Below are 16,798 nucleotides of genomic sequence, written 5' to 3' on the forward strand. Positions count from 1 at the left end.
GATAAACAAGTGTAAAAAGTGCTCTTCTGAAACAGAGTTGTATTTCATAACTGATCTGGCAGACAGCTGAGAAGAGTATGGCGCCATTAACTGTAAAATGGACCATCAGGAGTCCATTATACAATCTGAAAGGCAGAGCATTCACTGTCGTGCATCATGCTGGGATCCACTGGATGGCAATCAAGTGTAAAGCCATTTCATAGGTTACTCCTTACTTACTGACTACCAGTTGTTTTTTGTACATGTCCATCTTCGGTGGCAGCTTCTCTGGGTAAGTGGCTATGGTCTGTAATTCTAAAATAGCAAAACTGGGGGATGTTACATAGATATGCAATTTATGTAGCTTGGAATAATTTTAAACAAACCAGTTTACCTTATGGCCTTTGGGATTGTTTACTGAGGTCTATGATCCAAATTCAAGATTAGCTTGCTTCTATAGATCTGACCTCAGCCCTCATAGGGAATCCCTAAATATCCGGGCCTTAAAATGGTGTAACTGATGAAAATTAGGAGAGCAGACAGCTGCTGGTATGGGTGCTCTTATTGTTAAACCTGTATCTGACACCAACCCTCTTGTCTGTTTGCTCTGTTTGCCAAAGGTTGCCTGTGCAAATAAACAGTAGACCTGCCTCCTGAATATTTATTTCACTTAATTCTGGATCAAGCTAATTTATCTACTTTTTATCTTCAATCTGACAATCATTTTGTCAGTGGAATAAAATGGTGGAAACTTGTCTGAACTCCATCCAATAAATGAATGTAGCCAGCCTTGCCACAGCACTGCACATCAGTGTCTCCCTCTTTGGAACATGTGTTGGAGATCATTTCTTTCACCATGCCCTCTTTGTAATTAAAGTTTTGCTTGCGTCACTACTGTAATTGAAAACATCCACCTTAATAAAAGGACAAGTGTCTGTGTGTTTGCCCGGTTTCTGTGTCTCTCTCATTTCAACAGATGGTGCATCACCAACAATTGCAGTAATGCATTTTATTACTACAAATGTTTATGATGAGCCATCTGTTGGAATGACAAATGCAATGCACTTTATTATTATATGGATTACAAAAAAATTTCAATAGATAGTGCACCGCAAATGTTAATGCTTAAGTCTACATTGATTATGTTGATTTCAACCAATTTTCACATGGGTATCACAAATTGTTTAATTATCCATCCATCATCCAACCCACTATATCCTAACTACAGGGTCATGGGGGTCTGCTGGAGCCAATCCCAGCCAACACAGGGTGCAAGGCAGGAAACAAACCCCAGGTAGGGCGCCAGCCCACCGCAGGGCACACACACACACACACACATCAAGCACACACTAGGGACAATTTAGAATCGCCAATGCACCTAACCTGCATGTCTTTGGACTGTGGGAGGAAACCGTAGTACCCGGAGGAAACCCACGCAGACACGGGGAGAACATGAAAACTCCATGCAGAGAGGACCCGGGAAGCGAACCTGGGTCCCCTAACTGCAAGGCAGCAGTGCTACCCACTGCACCACCGTGCCGTCCTTGTTTAATTATAAAATATAAAAATGAAAAAGCCTGAAATATGAGCTTTGGATTATACTATAAATTCACAAAAAGTTTTTTGAGTGGCAGGAATAAGCTTCAATGCAATAGTTAAAATTCACCTAATCAGCTCTTAAGACTAACAAATGTAAGTTGTCCAAAAATTTCATAAGAATTGATCAATTTGTTCTTGAGCTGCAGTATCCTCAAACTTTTTGCTACAGACTGCTATAGAAAACATCTCCAAAAATTCTCAAAACATATACCAATGATATATAAAATATTTTTTCTATAGAAAACTAGAAACCGTCTTTTTTCATGAAAATCATACTTCCTCAATTTACGAAATACAGAGAAAGTAACAAACTATCCAATCCATAACTGCCCACTTGGTTGGACCTTTTTCAGTATCTATAGACCATTTATGGTGATTTATTTTTGTACATTCAAAGCACCAGGAAATCTCCTGATTCTTCTTACACTCCCATTTTTATTATCCTAAACCATCTTATCACCCCTATCTTTATGTTGTATTCCTCAGCTAATCTGATCTAGGTGCAGTGGGTTGGCATCCTGCCCAGGATTGGTTCCTGCCTTGCGCCCTGTATTGGCTGGGATTGGCTCCAGCAGACCCCCGTGACCCTGTGTTTGGATTCAGCAGGTTGGAAAATGGATGGATGGATGGAATCTGATCTGGTGGTGTTGGCGATTTTATTTAATGTGATGACTCACGATGGTGATGTGTGATATATGTAGTATGCCATATTAAAATGTCTTTCTGTACAATATGGTGTTGTCCCCTGTTGATATTAAAACTTTAAAGCTCCAAGCAGAAGCTTTCAGTTGACTGTTCTACCATGTGATCAACAGCACCCATAGTACACCACTCTTTCTGGTCCAGTTTTATCTAGTGATCCATTCTCAGAGCTCACTTCTTCCATTTTAAAGCCATGTAGAGCAGAACACCCAAGATAGAATATAGTGTGAAATTCTACAAAGATCAGTTTCTAAACAGCCACATATTTCAGAGCTTGTTCATGTAGTAAGTAACAGCATGATATGTTTATGTGTTCTGTAACAAAACCATGTGAATATTTAGATAAGCAACAGGAAGTACAAATCAAAAATAAACATGTTATTTGAGTGTACAGTACAATACACAGTGTGATTTAAAGAAATATAATAATAAATATAATTTGCTTAAATTGGTGATCATTTTGGCTTGGTGTCTCGTGCATAAACGTAACCTGACAATATAATCATCCATTCCGTGATGCATGAAAGCCAATTTCGATGCATGTTTGTACATAATGAGTAGCAGACTAGTTTGAGGCAGCCACTCAGGTTTCCAGAGCAGACATTTGTAGATAATATGACAGATATTGCACTGTTTTTAAAATCATTGAGCTGTGGTGACAGATAATTTCAATGCAGTAACAATACAAAACACAAGTCACTGATGACATCTATAAGAAAGACGCAAGCCTAAACATGAAAAGGTAGGCAAGGGAGTGGACAAATGGGAAAAGGGCCCCTACAGTCATGACAAGCTTGCCTTTTTCAGAACTCTGACTGACTAAGATCTCAGGCGACAAACAAAAAATTTTTGGAAAGCAGGAGATGGTTGGTTAGCAAGGTGTTTTAGAAAAAAGTTCCTTCCCCTTGTGAAGTACTATAACGGTCATTTCTTTGGAGTAATAATCACTAAACATACACAGTATGTTTAAATATGTCAGTATGTGTAGTAAAAATAATGTAACATTGGCTCGTGCAAGTAGAGAGTGCAGGGCTAGTATGGAATTGTATTTGGCCTTTCATTTTGTCTTACTAAATATTTATTTACTTTAGGACAACAAGATGTATTCACTGTATAGTGTCATGAAAAAACTCTTATACATCCATCATAATGGCTGTAGGGTAAAGCAGTATTTATGAATTGTATTCAGATAACTTTTTGTGGTCCGTGGATGGTGCAATATAAAACAAAGGGTGAATAACTCTGTATAACTTAAGTGAATAAGGATATTTATATCTGCCACTTATTAGTTTAAAGTTTGACTATTTTGTTGGTTTCTTACAAGGTCTTGTTTTGTCTATTTAAAATTTCCTGTGACTGGCTCTGCATTCAAAATTTGAATGATGGGGAGAACTAAAAATCACAGAAATATTAAAAACATTTTGTCAGAAACAAGGTAAGTAAATTTTAGTATGCCGTAAACAGAGTTTAATTTGTCAATTAGTACAAAAATCAAAGAGCCAAAACATTAAATAGTAAGAAAATTGAAAAACATGCAGTAAATGACTAATATCTGCCAAATCATTCGGACACACTGAAAAAGCTTCCATAGGTATACAATATTCATGAAAATGTCTCACCATTATTGAATCTGGTTAATGAAGTTCAGGATAAAAGAGACAGGAGATCATTTTAGGAATATCAGGTGCAAGTCAGCAGTTAGTCCTGGATGGGGTGCCAGACTACCATAGGGCATGTTCACACCGAGATAACAAGCAGTCTAAACCACACATCCTGTGAGGAAAATCCTAAGCATCCAAAGATGAAATGCATGCAGACTCAACATAGACAATGCCTTTGCATGGTTATAAGCCTAGGGGCTATGAGACGCCATTAATACGGCGACGATCTGCCCAGCACAGAGCTGTGGTCCACTCCATTTACTGAAACCTCTTGTAACTTCTCCTTGTCACTGTAAATTGTTTGCATGTTATAATTTTTATTCAGGCTGTCAAGATTATATCTCTTGTTAAACTGCTAAAAAATAACAAATGAGAATCTTTTGTCAAAGTTAAATTTGTTTTGGTTTTCTATATGAATCGAAATATTTATTGTACACTTGCTAAGCTAATTATCAGGAGTACTATACTAATTCTGGGTAGGGCTTCCTCTTGTTCTAAAACAGCTTCTATTCTTGGATTCCACAAGATGTTGGAAACATTCCTTTAAGATTCTGGTCCATGCTGACTTGATTGCATCACACAGGATCTGGTGACTGGGAAGGACAATGAAGAAAACTGAACTCATTGACATGTTTATGAAACTAATTGGAGACAACTTTTGTTTTGTGACATTGTGGATGACCTTCCTGGAAGTAGTCATTAAAAGATGGATAAACTGTGGCCATGAAGGGATGCACACGGAGAGCAAAAATATTCAAATAGGCTGTGGCATTCAATCAGAGATTGATTGATATTAACATGTGCAAAGTGTGCCATGAAAATTGCATGGATTCATGCTGTTGGTTCCAATGTCCGACTCTACCATCTGTATGCCTCGGCACAAACTGACATTCTTCAGACCAGGCTACATTTTTCCAGTCTTTGGCTGTCCAGCTGTTGATGAGCTTGTGCCCATTGTAGACTCAGTTTTCAGCTCTCTGCTGACAGGAGTGGAACCTGATGTGGTCTTCTGCTGTTGTAGCACAGCTGTCTCAAGGTTCGACATATTGTCCATTTTGAGAAGCTCTTCTGCTTACCACAGCTGCACAGAGTGGTCATCTGAGTTAACCATAGTCCTTCTGTCAGCTTCAACAAGTCTGCCCCTTCTCTGACCCCTCTCATCAACAAAATGTTTCCATCCACTGAAACAATCAAATCAGCCTTTCTGACACCAACAATCATGCCATGGTAGAAACCACTGAGATTCCATTTTTTTCCTCATTCGAATATTTGATGTGAACATTAATTGAAGCTCATAATCTGTATCTGCATATGTGTGTATGGCACATGATTGGTTGATTAGATAATTGCAAGGGTAAGTATTTGTGCAGGTGTTCCTAATACTTTGTTCAATGAAAACATATATTACAATAATGTATTGAATATAAACTTAAAATTGTGAAAGTATCAGTAGAACTAGAGGGGTCAGATGTTTTCATCATGAAATGAAGACAGTGAGAAACATACTGAATAATACAGCTAACTTCAGCTTGGATGCTTCTGCTAAGAGGTAAAATTATTTAATCTAACATCCAGACTTAAACATTACTGGAAACATTAAACAGTCAGCACTCAGCTTTCTAAATTTTACACTCATTACTGAAATGAAATAATTATGTTAAGGGTTAATAAATGCCATAACCTGATGATTTTGATTATAATCTCACTAAAAAAAGGAGCTGAAAAGTCCAGAGTTTGGGGATATAATTTAAATCTGCAGGTCTATTACTTTCAAAGATGACATTAAACTGGAGTAATTTAGACCACTTAACATGACACACCATCAGCTTTTCTAGTCAGAAATCTCTTTTAATTACTTTCAAGTAAGTGAAGGTTCATCTTGACACTTTGACGTGCAAATGGAGGCGATCCCTGGGGCTTTAAATGTGTATTCTTCTCTGAAATCTTTATGTTCATCAGCTAGTCTGAAAACAGTTACCAAGCTTTAAAGCACCTCCGCTCTTCTACCATATGTTTTTAACAGATTAGTCTGTTTTCACTTAATCAAATGCATTTTATTAATGCTCCTCCTTATTAGTAAGTGAAAGCGTTTTGATATGTAAACGTTGAAACAGGAACCGTTAAATTCATAAATGGAAAGCAATTACTTTAAAAATTATTTAAAGGTTGTTAGTATTTCTCTTAACCAATATACCTGTGGTGTGCAAAGTGCTCTATAATGTAAATGTGTTATTATGCATTAGTTCTGTAAACTTACTTTGTTTAATACTTTGATAAAATAATGGATTTATAGTTTTCAAGAAACCGGCTTTTCATAAATAATATGCATTTTCAGAAGTGGTGACAATTAAAATGGGTGAATAAACTGGTAATGGTTCATTACCTACAGTAATACAATCCAAGAGCAGCGGTCAGAATTACTGTGCCATTGTTTATACTCTTGCTCTTGGTCAATCATCACTTATTAAATCACTAATAACAAACCTCATGACGTTACCCAGCTCAGTAAATGTTCACCGAATTCTGTAATCTACACTAATATGTGCACAGTTTTGAAAAGATACTACTGATAATCTCCATGGTACCATTTTGCATGTTGATAGGATTGTAATTAAGGATTTTACTGTACTCATGTTTTGCTTATATTACAATATGGCTAATACTACTGCTACAAATTAAAAATTATACTTACTGGAAATAGTGGCATGCTAGTTCAGATTTACTCTTGCTTTGCAGCAGACACCATAATAACCCAAAAAATAAAAAGAGACAGTCTGGATGATTGATGGAAGGACCTAACAGCAATGGCTAATGTTATTGCTTCATTGACGCAACAAAATGGGTTCAAATCTCATTCCTGGTCGTTGTCTGTATGTACAATTCTTTGCATGTTCTCCCTGTATGTGTGTTTTCGTCTGTGTACTCTCATTTTCCTCGCGCATCCCCGAAGAAGTACAAACTAAGTTAACTTACAAATTAGATTAGCATAAATGCAAGTTATCCCAGTGCTGCTTGGATAGGTTCCAGCTAATTGTGCCTATGAAACGGATTATATGAGCTTAAGAATGTTATGTTGTATTACATTTAGCAGTCTGAACAGGTTTAAATCAATCTGTAATTGAGGTTTGAACCTGAAAATTAACATGTGTGCAAAAAGTTAACATTCTTGCCTCCCATCACCAAAAACAGACAGACCTGATTACTGTTTGTGGGAAGTCTCAATGTTCTTCCAATGTTCACTTGAGTTTTTCGTTTGAACTTTAAGTTCCTCACATATTAGGTTTACTGGTAATTCTATATTGACCCTGGATAAGTGAATAATCTGTGTTCAGAGTTCAGTTATAGCCAGTCCTGTTGGTTTTTGCTCCCACTGATCACTTAATAGAGGCAAATGATTCATTGGTAAAAATGAATAAAGTGCAATTGTGTGGTGTAACATTTTGAGTTATTCCACAGGATACGGAAATATTGTACATCTTAATAAATACTGACAGTTGCTTATTTTTAATGTCACTACTTGGAGTAACTCAGCTTTGCTAAGCTGATTGCAAAGTTAAGCAGACACCCTAAGGATATTTTTGAACTTGGTCCTGGTCTTTGAAAATTAAATCCAGCTTTTCCATGTGGATTCAATCAGCACCTTTCACAGTTCGGTAATTAAAGTTCAAGGGAGAGATAATAAAATGATTACAGCTTCAGGAAAAACTGATTGCATTGTTGATCTCCGCAAGTAGCATATTAATGTTCTCTGTGAGTAAGTATCCTGCAGATGTGAAAAACAGAAATGGCATAAAGAAGCCATTGACATGATGTTATATTATATTAACTCCAGACTATATTAAACAGTGCCCTATTTCAGTTTATTCGTGATCAGATTTCTAATGAGTTCTTTTTATTGTGACAATGTAGCTAAAATCCCATGTAAAAGTATTAGCCTAATGATAGATTGAAAGTGATTTTTTAATCCTGACATTTCCAAGAAATTTAAACAGGTAAACACATCCTGTCCTTGTTCCTGCTGATGTGATAGACATCAGACCCTATGTGCTAAAACTCAATTAATTGGGTGCAGTGAACTAATGGATGAATATTTAACAACTCATATAGAAAATTAAAAATACTATATATACTTTATATAAATAGTGGCAGGAATAATAGCTATCCAGCTTTATATACAGTAATATATATATATATATATATATATATATCCATCCATCCATCCATTTTCCAACCTGCTGAATCCGAACACAGGGTCACGGGGGTCTGCTTCACAAGGCAGGAACCAGCTCTCGGGTAGGGTGCCAACCCACCGCAGTATATATATATATATATATATACATATATATATATATATATTGTGAAAGGGTGCTTCCCGGACACAGGCAGGCAGACACGATCCAGTTCATCACCACACGTTTATTCTACACCTACTATTATTTACAAAGTCCTTAGTGCACCTCACCAAATCCTCCCGCAGTCTCCCAAAGTCTTGGCTCCTTCAGCCTTCTCTCTCTTCTTCACACAACACACTCGGGCCTCTCCTCGCCCCCTCTGCATCGGCCTTGTCCTCCTCCTACCCGACTCCAGCCTTGATTGCAGGGCGGCGGCTCCTTAAGTAGGTGGCTGATTGCAGGCCGCACCCAGCCACCTGCGACAATATATATATATATATATATATATATATACTGTATATATTTTTTTTTGCTCAAAAAATGAAAGGAACACTTTTTAATCAGAGTTTAGTATCAAGTCAATGAAACTTCTTGGATATTGATCTGGTCAGTTAAGTAGCAGAGGGGATTGTTAATCAGTTTCAGCTGCCTTGGTGTTAATGAAATTAACAACAGGTGCACTAGAGGGGGGTGGCATGGTGGTGCAGTGGTAGCGCTGCTGCCTCGCAGTTAGGAGACCCGGGTTCGCTTCCCGGGTCCTCCCTGAGTGGAGTTTGCATGTTCTCCCCGTGTCTGCGTGGGTTTCCTCTGGGCACTCCGGTTTCCTCCCACAGTCCAAAGACATGCAGGCTAGGTGGATTGGCGATTCTAAATTGGCCCTAGTGTGTGCTATGTGCGTGGGTGTGTTTGTGTGTGTCCTGTGGTGGATTGGCACCCTGCCCGGGATTGGTTCCTGCCTTGCGCCCTGTGTTGGCTGGGATTGGCTCCAGCAGACCCCCATGACCCTGTGTTCGGATTCAGTGGGTTGGTAAATGGATGGATGGATGGATGCACTAGAGGGGCAACAATGAGACGACCCCCAAAACAGATATGGTTTAACAGGTGGAGGCCACTGACATTTTTCCCTCCTCATCTTTTCTGACTGTTTTTTCACAAGTTTTGCATTTGGCTACGGTCAGTGTCATTATTGGTAGTATGAGATCAATACCTGGACCCTACAGAGGTTGCGCAGGTAGTCCAACTTCCCCAGGATGGCACATCAATATGTGCCATTGCTAGAAGGTTTGCTATGTCTCCCATCACAGTCTCAAGGGCATGGAGTAGATTCCAGGAGATAGGCAGTTACTCTAGGAGAGCTGGACATGGCCGTAGAAGGTCCTTAACCCATCAGCAGGACCGGTATCTGCTCCTTTGGGCAAGGAGGAACAGGATGAGCACTGCCAGAGCCCTACAAAATGACCTCCAGCAGGCCACTGGTGTGAATGTCTCTGACTAAACAATTAGAAACAGACTTCATGAGGGTGGCCTGAGGGCCCGACGTCCTCTAGTGGGCCCTGTGCTCACTGCCCAGCACCGTGGAGCTCGATTGGCATTTGTCATAGAATACCAGAAGTGACAGGTCCACCACGGGCACCCTGCGCTTTTCACAGATGAGAGCAGGTTCACCCTGAGCACATGTGACAGATGTGAAAGGGTCTGGAGAATGTTATGCTGCCTGTAACATTGTTCAGCATGACTGGTTTGGTGGTGGGTCAGAGATGGTCTGGGGAGGTATATCCATGGAGGGATGCACAGACCTCAACAGGCTAGACAAAGGCACCTTGACTGCCGTTAGGTATCGGGATGAAATCTTTGGACCCATTGTCAGACCCTATGTTGGTGCAGCGGCTCCTGGGCTCCTCGACAATGCACGACAATGTCCAGCCTCATGTGGAGAGAGTATGCAGGCAGTTCCTGTAGGATGAAGGAATTTATACCATTGACCGGTCCCCACGCTCGCCTGACCTTAATCCAATAGAACACCTCTGGGACATTATGTTTTGGTCCATCTGACGCCACCAGGTTGCACCTCAGACTGTCCAGGAGCTCAGTGATGCCCTGGTCCAGATCTGGGAGGAGATCCCCCAGGACACCATCCGTCTTTTCATTAGGAGCATGCACTGACGTTGTCTGGCATGCATACAAGCACGTGAGGGCCATAGAAACTACTGAGTACGATTTGGAGTTGCTGCAATGAAATTTCTGCAAAATGGACTAGCCTGCCGCATCATTTTTTTACTTTGATTTTCGGGGTGTCTTTGAATTCAGCCCTCTGTAGGTTGATAATTTTCATTTTCATCAAATGATGTGGCATCCTTTAGTTCCTAACATATTATCCAGTCCATATCAATAGAGATATCCAGCAGGACTTTTTTCCCCATTAAGATCTGATGTTTTTTTCAAATTGTTCCTTTAATTTTTTTGAACAGTTTATTATATTAGCCCCTGGTAAAAAATAAATAAATAAACAAATATTGTCTACAGAAAAGTATTCAGTTAGTTACAATATAACCAAAGTTCATTCTCTTAGGAAATTTTCTGGGTGAAACCAGGTAATACAGATAGTATAAAATATGTACAGTATATTTTATAAATTATAACTGGAATAAAAGTCTTCTATTAATTTATACTAGGAAATAAAATAAAAAATAGCCTACTGTATGAATTGGAAACAAGCCTAAAATGAGGTTTTCTAGTCTGCATGAGGTAATTTGAAAAATTGATTGGTGTTTATTAAAAAGATGTGAGTCATGAAGAACTCTTCCTTTTGAAATGCATTTGGCCTCTGTAATCTAAATAAAAACCGTTTCATTTACCGACAGCTTAATCAAGTTTTTTGTGGAACGTCTCCTAATGTTGTCTTTATAGTCACAGGGAAGTAGTTTCTGCATCTTGTTTTTTGTCAATGTGCTGGCAAGATCTAAAGGCCATGAAAAATAACAAGAAGGCAACAACCAGCTAAATAAAGTAAGTATTAAAAAAAACATCAGTACAATTAGAATGACTAAGTCTTGGATCATTGTTCTTATGTTCACATAGGACAAGCAGGCAGTGGGAAGGAAGAATTATCATTTTGCATTATCATGCGTATTATGGGCAAAAATGAACAAATGTTAATTATTGCCATGTTTGTCTCTTTATTTTTTAAGGAAAAAACTAACATAAATCTCAGAATACAGCTCCTGAATTCTACCCTTTTATTTATTTTGTCATGTATAAAAAAATTACTGTAAATATAATTTCAGCATTAAAGCTTAATTAATATACAGTAAGCATATTGATGCAACTATCAATTAATATGTAATATACCAGAATTTAGGAAGATTTCCTCATTTGTAGAAGCTCTGATCGATGACAACATTTATTCCTGGCAGCTCAAACTAAACTACTAGTACGATCAAAAGTGTTGTGTCAACTGTAACCATAAACAATTACGTTTCCTGTTTGCTTTTAGAGGCAGCAAATTGCTTAAGGCTGTATATCCACAGCTTGAAGGATCTTGGTTTAGTTTCCAGCCTGGTCACTGTCTATGTGCTAATTCCACATTCTCTAAGGCCTTGTGGGTTTTCTTCTGGTTTCCTCCACATCCTATAAATGTACATGATTTGTTAATTGCTGGATGTATATTGGCTTGGTTGCAATAAACATGGGTGTATATGAGTGTGTCCTATAATGGTCTGGTATCCCATCCAAGGCTTGTTTTTGCCTTAGGATACGTTCTAGCTCCCTGGAAGCTTGCAATGGAAAACAAGTTTGGTGAAAATGTTTGGTGAGGTGTATTTTAGCTGCAGAAATTGATGCTTTATGGGTTGCAGTTTAAAATATTTTCTTACTGTAAATTGCATTCTTATTTAGCTGCATTGATCTTTACATTTTACATACATTGAATGATTTATTTATATGATAGGTACCTCACATTGGTGCTATGGCCTCACAGTTCCATGGCTTCAGGTTTGATTTACTGATCTGTCACTCTCAAAGATGTGTATGTTAGATTAATTTGTGACTTTCTTTTGCCGCAGTATTAAGTAAGAATGAGTATTTAATTGTGTCCTGTGGTGGAAGTTATCCCAACCAGGCGTTAGCACCTACCTTTTGCCTCATGCTTCTAGGATAGGTTCTGACTCATATTGTAAAAAAATATTGGTTTCTGCCTTTTGCCAGACACTCAAGTAATAAAATCTAGCCTTGAGTGACCTTCTACTGTAAAATGAAAAAAAAATCTATCAAAATACTTCCAGATCCCATAAAATCTTCCAAGATTCTTGCCCTGCCCGAATACACATGCTGAGTCAAATTTCATGGATTCCAAATTCTGTGCAAATGAGGAATAAGGAAGAAACAGTTATGTAAGCATCATAATTTCCTAATTTAAATTTTAACCTGTTTTAAAGAAAAAACATTTTAAAGCTCTTTTTTTATTTATTCACTGTTTTATTACTTTAACAACATCCCAGATGACCTGAACTCTATTAAGCAGGTTTGAAAATAATGGATGGATGAATGGATGGAACATCACCCTTACACCTCAAAGTGTTCTTTCTGACCAGTCAGTTGAGATCCACCAGGTTACTCCGTTGAGTATTGCAATCTATATTTGCAGTCTTGACAATTTTCCCATTTCCCCCCACTCCTCGAACTGCCACCTTATCGTGGTGGAGGGGTTTGCGTGTCCCAATGATCCTAGGAGCTCTGTTGTCTAGGGCTTTATGCCCCTGGTAGGGCCACCCAAGGCAAACTGGTCCTAGGTGAGGGATGAGACAAAGTGCGGTTCAACAGACCTTCTATGATGAATAAAAAATTTGGACGGCGTTTTCCCTTGCCCGGACGCGGGTCACCGGGGCCCCCCTCTGGAGCCAGGCCTGGATGTGGGGCTCGATGGAGAGCACCTGGTGGCTGGGCTTGCACCCATGGGGCTCGGCCGGGCACAGCCCTAAGAGGCAACGTGGGTCCCCTTTCCCATGGGCTCACCACCTATGGGAGGGGCCAAGGAGGTCGGGTGCAGTGTGAGTTGGGTGGTGGCCGAAGGCGGGGACCTTGGCGGTCGGATCCTCGGCTACAGAAGCTGGCTCTTGGGACATGGAATGTCACATCTCTGAAGGGGAAGGAGCCTGAGCTAGTGCACGAGGTCAAGAGGTTCCGGCTAGATATAGTCGGGCTCACCTCGACGCACAGCTTGGACTCTGGAACCACTCTCCTTGAGAGGGTCTGGACTCTCTACCACTCTGGAGTTGCCCCTGGTGAGAGGCGCCGAGCGAGTGTGGGCATACTTATTGCCCCCCGACTTGGAGCCTGTACATTGGGGTTTACCCCGGTGGACGAGAGGGTAGCCTCCTTCCGCCTTCGGGTGGGGGGATGGGTCCTAACTGTTGTTTGTGCGTATGCACCGAACAGCAGTTTGGAGTACCCACCCTTTTTGGAGTGCCTGGAGGGGGTGCTAGACAGCATACCTTCTGGAGACTCCCTCGTACTGCTGGGAGACTTCAATGCTCACGTGGGCAATGACAGTGAGACCTGGAAGGGCGTGATTGGGAGGAATGGCCCCCCCAATCTGAACCCGAGTGGTGTTTTGTTATTGGACTTCTGTGCTTGTCACAGATTATCCATAACAACACCATGTTCAAGCAAAGGGGTGTTCATATGTGCACTTGGCACCAGGACACCCTAGGCCTGAGTTCAATGATCAACTTTGTGGTCGTGTCTCAGACTTGCGGCCACATGTCTTGGACACTCGGGTGAAGAGAGGGGCGGAGCTGTCAACTGATCACCACCTGGTGGTGAGTTGGCTTTGATGGTGGGGGAGGATGCCGGTCAGGCCTGGTAGGCCCAAACATGTTGTGAGGGTCTGCTGGGAACGTCTGGCAGAGCCTCCTGTCAGAAGTAGCTTCAACTCCCACCTCCGGCAGAACTTTGACCACATCCCGAGGGAGGTGGGAGACATTGAGTCCGAATGGGCAATGTTCTGTGCCTCTATTGTTGAGGCGGCTGACCGGAGCTGTGGCCGTAAGATGGTCGGTGCCTGTTGTGGCGGCAATCCCCGAACCCGTTGGTGGACACCGGCAGTGAGGGATGCTGTCAAGATGAAGAAGGAGTCCTACCGGTCCCTTTTGTCCTGTGGGACCCTGGAGGCAGCTGATAGGTACCAACAGGCCAAGCGGAATGTGGCTTCGGTGGTTGCTGAGGCAAAACTCTGGCATGGGAGGAGTTTGGGGAGGCCATGGAGAACGACTTTCGGACAGCTTCGAGGAGATTCTGGTCCACTGTCCGGCGTCTCAGGAGGGGAAGCAGTGCAGTGTCAACACTGTATATGATGGGGATGGTGCGCTGCTGACCTCGACTCGGGACGTTGTGGGTCGGTGGGGGGAGTACTTCCAAGACCTCCTCAATCCCACTAACATGCCTTCCAGTGAGGAAGCAGAGCTTGGGGACTCGGAGGTGGGCTCCCCCATCTCTGGGACTGAGGTCACCGAAGTGGTCAAAAAACTCCTTGGTGGCAGGGCCCCGGGGGTGGATGAGATACGCCTGGAGTTCCTCAAGGCTCTGGATGTTGTAGGGCTGTCTTGGTTGACACGTCTCTGCAACATTGCATGGACATCAGGGACAGTGCCTCAGGATTGGCAGACCGGGGTGGTGGTCCCCCTCTTTACGAAGGGGGACTAGAGGGTGTGTTCCAACTACAGAGGGATCACACTCCTCAGCCTCCCTGGAAAAATCTGTTTGGGGGTTCTGGAGAGGAGGGTCCGTCAGATAGTCGAACCTCGGATTCAGGAGGAACAGTGTGGTTTTCGTCCTGGTCGCTGAACAATGGACCAGCTCTACACCCTTAGCAGAGTCCTGGAGGGTGCATGGGAGTTTGTCCAACCAGTCTACATGTGTTTTGTGGACTTGGAAAAGGCGTTCGACCGTGTCCCTTGGGGAATCCTGTGGGTGGTGCTCCAGGAGTATGGGGTACCGGACCCCCTGATAAGGGCTGTTCGGTCCCTGTACAACCAGTGTCAGAGCTTGGTCCGCATTGCCGGCAGTAAGTCGAACCCGTTTCCAGTGAGAGTTGGACTCGGCCAGGGCTGCCCTTTGTCACCAATTCTGTTCATAACTTTTATGGACAGAATTTCTAGGCGCAGCCAGGTTGTTGAGGGGGTCCGGTTTGGTGGACTCAGGATTAGGTCACTGCTTTTTGCAGATGATGTTGCCCTGTTTGCTTCATCAGGCCGTGATCTTCAACTCTCTCTGGATCGGTTCGCAGCCGAGTGTGAAGCAGCTGTGATGGGAATCAGCACCTCCAAATCTGAGACCATGGTCCTCAGCCGGAAAAGGGTGGAGTGCCCTCTCAGGGTTGGGAGCGAGATCCTGCCCCAAGAGGAGGAGTGCAAGTATCTCGGGGTCTTGTTCACGAGTGAGGGAAGAATGAAGCGTGAGATTGACAGGCGGATTGGTGCGGCGTCCGCAGTGATGCGGGCTCTGCATCGGTCTGTCGTGATGAAAAGGAGCTGAGCTGTAAGGCAAAGCTCTCAATTTACCAGTTGATCTACGCTCCTACCCTCACCAATGGTCATGAGCTATGGGTAGTGACCGAAAGAACGAGATCGTGAATACAAGCGGCTGAAATGAGTTTCCTCCACAGGGTGTCCGGGCTCTCCCTTAAAGATAGGATGAGAAGGTCGGTCATCCAGGAGGGGCTCAGAGTAGAGCCGCTGCTCCTCCGCATCGAGAGGAGTCAAATGAGGTGGCTTTGGCATCTGATCAGGATGCCTCCTGGACGCCTCCCTGGTGAGGTGTTCTGGGCACGTTCAACCGGGAGGAGGCCCCGAGGAAGACTCAGGACACGCTGGAGGGACTATGTCTCCCGGTTGGCCTGGGAACGCCTTGGGATCCTACCCGGAAGACCTAGAAGAAGTGGCCGGGGAGAGAGAAGTCTGGGCATCTCTGCTCAAGCTGCTGCCCCCGCGACCCGACCTCGGATAAGCGGAAGAGGATGGATGGATGGATGGACAATTTTCCCCCTTATTCAGTCTACGGACAGAATATTTAATCAAATTTCAAAATTTCATTTCACTTTTAAAAATTCACTATTAATTACTTTATACATGGGCTTTTAAATTTGAATCAAGGTCATTGTCAGCATTTTACATTTTTTAAGAAATTAAGTTAAACATTATGAAGCAATTCTAATACTGTATTTAAGACTAACAAAGTTAGCAGTACAGTGTGTTTTCAATGCAAATTATTATTTTGCCGAGCCGGCAGAGTATAAAGTTCCACAAAGAGGAAATTATGAAGTTTGATTTATCTTTTTTTACACACACACACACAACAGTATTTGTATTTACTGAATACAACTGGATAGCAGTTTACAAAAAAAGGAAAAAAGGAAAATATTTGCAAATTACAGATTAACAATAAGTTTGTGGAAGACAGCATAGCCTTTATTGTCATAACTGCTCAATGGCCTTGATGCAGTAAGCCATATATTGCTGAATTTCTCCAGCTAGGCAAATAACTCTCTGGCATCCTAACTACTTGGTCAAACCATCACAGATGTTGGCAAAATTTCTGATTTTGCGTACTCATCATGATAAAAGGATAAGTGTCTCTGTGTCTGGCAATATGTCCATTCATTTGCTATGCCTCTGTCATGCCAAAAGACGG

The sequence above is a fragment of the Erpetoichthys calabaricus genome, chromosome 11 (genome assembly GCF_900747795.2).
Source record: "Erpetoichthys calabaricus chromosome 11, fErpCal1.3, whole genome shotgun sequence".
Lineage (NCBI taxonomy): Eukaryota > Metazoa > Chordata > Cladistia > Polypteriformes > Polypteridae > Erpetoichthys > Erpetoichthys calabaricus.